General features: G+C 38.5%; 1 protein-coding gene across 1 annotated transcript in view; it reads right to left on the bottom strand.

Annotated features, from left to right (window-relative positions):
* Window positions 1–4473, bottom strand: part of ZBTB14 (zinc finger and BTB domain containing 14) — a 27586-nt gene extending 23113 nt beyond the window's left edge. The window contains exons 1-2 of the mRNA XM_021711052.1: window positions 4446–4473; window positions 69–79 (exon numbers count right to left, since the gene is read on the bottom strand). The gene's annotated coding sequence lies outside the window, so the exon portion shown is untranslated. The remainder of the gene's footprint in view (window positions 1–68; window positions 80–4445) is intronic.
* Between the last annotated feature and the right edge of the window lie 2149 nt (window positions 4474–6622).

Below are 6622 nucleotides of genomic sequence, written 5' to 3'. Positions count from 1 at the left end.
TTTTTTTTTTTTGAGTTGGAGTCTCTCTCGGTCGCCCAGACTGGAGTGCAGTGGCCGCTCTCGGCCACCGCAGCCTCGCCTGCTGAGCACCCAGCTTCTTACTGACTTCTTTAGAACAATAAAGCAAACAGTGAATGCCTACCTATCCAATACTCATAACGCATCAGGATCAATGCTGTTTCAAGCACCTAACACATGTTAACCAATTTATCCTCACAATACCTATGGGGTAGGTCTGCCCGTTTACAAGTGATGAAAGTGGAGCACAGAGAAATTAAACAACGTTTAGGACAAACTGCCAAGTAATAAGAGAAAAAAAAAATTAAACAACGTGCCCAGCATCATATACCTAGCAAATAACAGGCTAAAGATTGTCTCACTCCAGTCTCTCTCAGCTCCTATGCCAAATATGGTAACTCAAATGCCGATTTCCTTGTATCTTAGTTTCATTTTCTCTCTCATGAATAGAAAACTTTAAACTGTTGTTATTGTCTCAAGCATTCATAGGAGTTTCACATTGCTAGGTGCAATCAGTATGGAGGAGACTCTCCCAAGGTGAGCTGAAATAATATTATTCTCTTGTGGCAGTTAGTACCATTGCTGAATTTCTTCTCACACTGTTCCCCTCTACTTTGGCCCTTATGGCACATTGAAAAGAGGCTCCTGCTTCAATCCAACCACTTACTCCACAAAAGCATTTGAGCATCTACTATACATAAGGAATTGGAGACATAGCTATGAATAAGATAGTCATAATCCCTGCTCTCAAGATTATAATTTAGTCATAATGTGAGGTAGGCAATTTAGAATGATAGAGGTAAAATGTTCTCATAATACAAGAGAAAAGGAATCTGTTGTTTTTTAAAAATGTAGAAAATTGTAGCTGAGTAGTCCTCAGTAGATCAGTAAGCACACAATTAAATATGAGGTAGGGTCTCAGGCATATTTTAGAAGACAGATAGTGATCATGACTTTCAAAGTCATAAATACTGTAATAACAGTTAATAAAAGCCACGGTGGTTTATAACATTCATTTCATTATCTTCAACAGAAGGACAATTTTTAACAGTTATTTTTTTTAAAAAGTCTTTTACTAAAGTTTGTTTCATATTTTTCAAAGGGAAAGGACTTTAACATATCTGTATTGAGAAAAAGCAAATTGCACAAATGTACCTTGCAATATTCTGATAATTCCTGGAAGTTAAAAATATTTTAGTACCTCAGATTCAAGCCAGAATTAATTCTTCTATTTTTATCTGCTGACAAGAGGGAGGTTATAATAGTTTATTTAATAGCATAAAGTCTATGGAAGGGGATCTGATAACATATCTTTAAAAAATCTTCATTGTGGAATGCTGATTCTATTTTGAATTTCAAGTCTAGGTAATACACACACATTGATACTGTTAAGATTTATTAGTTACAACTCTGATATAAGTTAGAGAGTAGGCAGTTAGACAGTAAATAGAAGAAATTAGTTCGTTACCTAGTCAGCATTTTATTACTTATACTGATTCCTAAATTCCCTGATTTGGTCATATTAAGCCAATTCTTCTTTACTTGCATGCAGTCACAAGGGACAATTATGACTCTGAAACCAGAAAATCTCTTCCTTAGCTTTGGTGACTCCACAGGGCACACATTGATGACTAAATTGTCATTTGTTCATTTTTGCCTTTGTTATTATTTTCTCCCCACACACACTGCTTGCCAAATGTTTCTGGAAACAGCAATCATTTCCACTTGGAACAACTCACTGTTGGAGTGCTTATATTTCTTCTGCTGTCAACTTCAATATCTTGGTCAGAAGCGCTATAGCTGGAGTCACAAGTAAATCATCGCTTCATGTGAAAATTCTCATTTTTATTGTAGAGGGTGTTAAGTACAATCTAGACGATAAAATTATTTATTTTCACCCTAAGTAGAAAGAACATTAATCAAGTATCTCCAAAATCATTATAGTCACTATAAGCAGCCAGATTGAACTCAAATCCAAATCACCTCTAGACTCCTTTATGCAGCCCAAATCCTTCCTCTCACATTTCCAGTGTCAGAAGAACAAATAATATTCTTTGTAGCCTCCAGTTGGAACATGCTATTTTTGTATAGTGCTATGTAATTAACATTCACACATGTGTTTCACTTGATGAGTATGTACAAAACACTATCGGATCAGGAGAGTGGATATTTTAGAAATGAGAAAACCAAGACCCAGAAGCAGAAGAGCCTGTCCAGGATGATACAGTAGCAAGTGGCCCCACTGAAGCTAGAATCTTCTGACTCTCTGTCCACTGTTCCCCTTTCATACTGTGGACACCCCAACAAACCAAAGACAAATAAGATTAGAAAATACAGGTAACGTGTTTGGCAATTCACAAAAGGATCTCATTGCTGGGAATGACAAGTGTATGCCACCTTTTATTTGGTTCCTTTTAAAAAAAACCCATTATCTTGAATAAAGAACAAAGCCAGGTGAGCTGGCTCACTCTTCAGGCAATAGCTGCCTGCAGCTGGGTTACTGGAGTTCTTTTTCTTTCTCTTCTCTTTTACGTCAGCACGTTCCTCTTTAAATATGTCCTGTTTGTCTTTTGCATTTCCCCTGTTTTGGATATCTTTTATTTGATGCCTATAGTCCCTTAGGCTTTTTCCACTGTTGAAACCTGTTCCATTTGATAAAGACAACCTTTTGCTAATGCGATTTTTTTCTCTCAGACAATGAAAACAATATGAGCTTTGAAATTTTATCAGCCTAGGTTTGAACCTCAATTCTGTTGCCAGCTATGTGACTTCAGGCATGTACAGAATCTCTCCCAAGCAGAAAAGTAGATAAATTAGAACTTACCTCATTGAGTTAATATAAGCTTTTTAATGATAGAAAGTTGCTATATATACAGTTCCTGGCACAGAAGGTAATCCAGAATGTAAATTCCATTTTTTTTTACATGATCATAGTCTATCCTATGCATTAGGTTACTTATTTATTTTGTGTTCACAGCGCACTGCAATGAGGGCCCATAGAATAATAATGGGACTACAAAGCTAAGATGGATTCTAGACATGTCCTTTATATATAATATCTATCTGATCCAACTCTGTACCATCACGATGAATTTAAATGAAAGCATATGAAATCACATACTGGAGTGAAAAATCTCTTAGTAATTCATACATGCAAATAGCTTAAACCTTACTTTTAGAAAATTGCAAAAAACAAATTCTTTCAATCCATTGCACAAGGCTCACTGCAAAAGGATGCATGAACCTAAGTATGCCTAGTTTGTCTATCATTCATTTGTTATTAAAGAAATATTTATTGGATTCCTATTATGTATCTGGCTTTGTAGAGCCCAGTTAGCGTCCGCAGAGAAGAACCCAAAAGGTACAATGGGCATTCTTAAATTCTAATGTGTCCTCAGTTGATGTGGAGAAACCAAAGACAGACTTCAAGTCAGTCTGGAATACATATGATTTCAAAATGGACCTGAAACAGGAATCCTTGCTATGGTCACACTATCTCATGATGGCAGAAATTAGGAGGGGAAACAGCTCCTTTGGTTTGGTGCCGCCAGTGTTATTTCTATCAGACTTCATGGGTTACATATCCACTGTGGGCCTCTGGGCCAGGACTCCTGGACATCCTTGGAAAAATGACATAAGAATGTTTCTTTTAATTTGGCTTCTGATTTTAATAATGAATATCAAAGGTAAAAACAACAACAACACATATACACAAAACTCTTAGATCATCTAGTCCATTCCCCTATTTTGTAGATGAGGAAAGTGAATCTGAGAGTTGCAGAGAGACTTACCTGAGATCATACATTTCGTCAGAAGCAGAGGCGGAACTGGGCTACAGAGCAGAGACGTCAGATAGAGATCACTGTCTCCTAGGCAGTATCCTGATGAAATCAGTGTTTTGCTTCTTAAATGCTTACATAAGAATGCTGCTTTTTGTGCAAAATTTTAAGAGTATAAGCTATAAAACCTTTTTTAAAAGCTTATTATGAAATATATATAAACATTTTTCCTACAAAAATGGCAAATTCTTTCTTGGTGAGAATTTTGGCTACTGGTTTGAAGTCATAGGTTATCACTGCTAAGGGAAATTCTATTTGGGAAAGCTGTTTGGGGAGAGTCATAGAAACTGGTAAATTTCTTTCTTTCTTTTTTCTTTTTTAAATATATTGATTTATTTTTCTTTGAGTAGATCCCTAGTAGTGGGACTGCTAGGTCAAATGATTCAATTTTAAATTATTTGAAACTGGTAAATTTCAATATCATGTTTCTAAATACCTTGCATAGAATATACACATCCCCTTATGAGGAAAGAAAGGTCTAATGATGACAAATCATCATGATTTATTTATTTGTTTTTTTAAATTAAATTAAAACAATTTTTTTTGAGTTGGAGTCTCACTCTGTCCCCCAGACTGGAGTGCAGTGACCGCTCCCGGCCCCCGCATCCTCGACCTGATGGGCTCCAGCAATCCTTCCGCCTCAGCCTTCCAAGTAGCTGGAACTACAGGCACGCGCTACCACGCCCAGCTCAATCATCATGATTTAAATATTGTGAGAAAGTGTCATGCCAAATATGCAAAAAAAATTTGTGCATGAAAAAAATTGAAAAAGAGTATTTCAAATAATATTAGTTATCTGCAGCTGGGCTCGGTGGCTCAGCCTATAATCCCAGCAGTTTGGGAGGCTGAGGCAAGTGGATTGCCTGAGCCCGTGGGTTCGAGACCCGTGGGCAACTTGACAAGACCTCATCTCTACAATAAATAAATTTTTAAAAATTAGCCGGCCATGGTAGCGTGTGCCTATAGTTCTGGCTACTTGGAAGCCTGAGGCGGAAAGATCGCCAGAGCCCAGCAGGTCGAGGCGGAGTGGCTGGGAGTGTGCCACTGCCCTGTAGCCTGGGCGACAGAGTGAGACTCCAACTCAAAAAAAAAAAAGAGTCATCTGGGTTGTTAGCAATTTGTTTCCTTTTTAATAGTTTTTTTTTGACCTTGCTAAATTTTTTGCAATGACTATATATGACGTTTATTCTTAAAAAGATATTATATGTATATAAATATATATATGTGTGAATATATCTGCACGCACACACACACTGACACGGAATTTTTATTTATTTATTTATTTATTTTTGAGTTGGAGTCTCACTCTGTCGCCCAGACTGGAGTGCAGTGGCTGCTCGCGGCCACCGCAACCTCGACCTGCTGGGCTCCGGCGATCCTTCCGCCTCAGCCTTCCAAGTAGCTGGAATTACAGGCGCGTGCTACCAAGCCCGGCTGATTTTTTGATTTATTGTAGAGATGAGGTCTCACTGCCCAGGCGGGTCTCGAACCCGCGGGCTCAGGCAATCCACTTACCTCAGCCTCCCAAAGGTGCGAGATTACAGGCTGAGCCTCTGAACCCAGCTGACATGAATATTTTAAGAGAACCATTATCTTCTTGGTACAGACTGGGTGCTAGTTATCCATATCATAACCAGAGTATAATTTCAAAAGGAGTAGAAGATTAGGGAGTGGAGTAGAGGTTCATGAAGTCATTTTCCTCGACATATAAGATCTGTAATTCCATGTAGAGTGCACTACCACAGTCAGGGACCGATAGGCTGTGAATAACCAAATGACTCTTGGGTATTATTTAAGATGAAGCTGGGGTGAGAATTAAGATGAGGCTGGGGTAAGGCCTCCGGTGTTATTTCTACCAGACGTCATGGGTTCCATGTCCATTACAGGCCTCTGGGCCAGGATTGGTAGACAGCACCACCCATTCCCCACTCTCATTCCTCACCCTGCTATGTACAGACATTCAAGTTGAGGAAAACTCCACTTTCTTCCACCTTGCTACTAGAAAACTTTCTTCCCAATATTCTGACCAACTCCCAACCCCATCACTTATAAGGAAAAAAAAGGAAGATGAAAACCTTCACAGTTAAAGTTGTTTGCTTTGACTCCAGAAATATAAAGTAAACATCTAGAGGGGGATGGGAGAAGATTGGGTATTTACATCAGTCCACATGCACTGATATTAGTTAGGAATCAGTTGAATCCTGTTTGCTGACTTGAAAGAGGAGAGTTCCATTTGAGGTGTAATAAAAGGATACACTGATGAAATCTTCACAGACCAGGGTTTTGTAGGAGGACACACTAGCAATACAAGGGGCCTGGGTCTTTTCCCTTTAGAATTGGCTCAGCCTCCTGCCCTCCTTCTCCCTAGTCTCCCTCCACATGCACTTAATTTGTGGAAGTTGCTGACCTCCTCACCCTCTCGCAAGCCCTAGGATAATTTCATATGAGCCCTAGCCCAAGAATAATGTCAAGTTGAGGGAAACTCCATTTTCTTCCACCTTGTTACTAGAAGACACTGGGACAGGAGAGGGTACACTTAGAACCACACCTAGTGAAGAAGGTCATTTTTCTGCCATGTTGGAGTTAGTGAACCCTGACTAGGGTTGCCAGATAAAACACAAGACATCTTTGTTCAATCTGAATTTCAGACAAACAATGAATAAATTTGTATGCAGGTATGCATACTTATACTATAAATTGTTCATTATTAGCTAAAATTTAAATCTAAAAAGCATCCTGTGTTTTTATTTGCTATATTTGGCAAC

Source organism: Carlito syrichta, unplaced genomic scaffold (assembly GCF_000164805.1).
Source record: "Carlito syrichta isolate Samal-C Ts95f unplaced genomic scaffold, Tarsius_syrichta-2.0.1 Scaffold301835, whole genome shotgun sequence".
In the NCBI taxonomy this organism is placed as follows: domain Eukaryota; kingdom Metazoa; phylum Chordata; class Mammalia; order Primates; family Tarsiidae; genus Carlito; species Carlito syrichta.
Note: the sequence above shows the minus strand (reverse complement) of the source record. Positions and strands in the feature narration are given on the sequence as shown.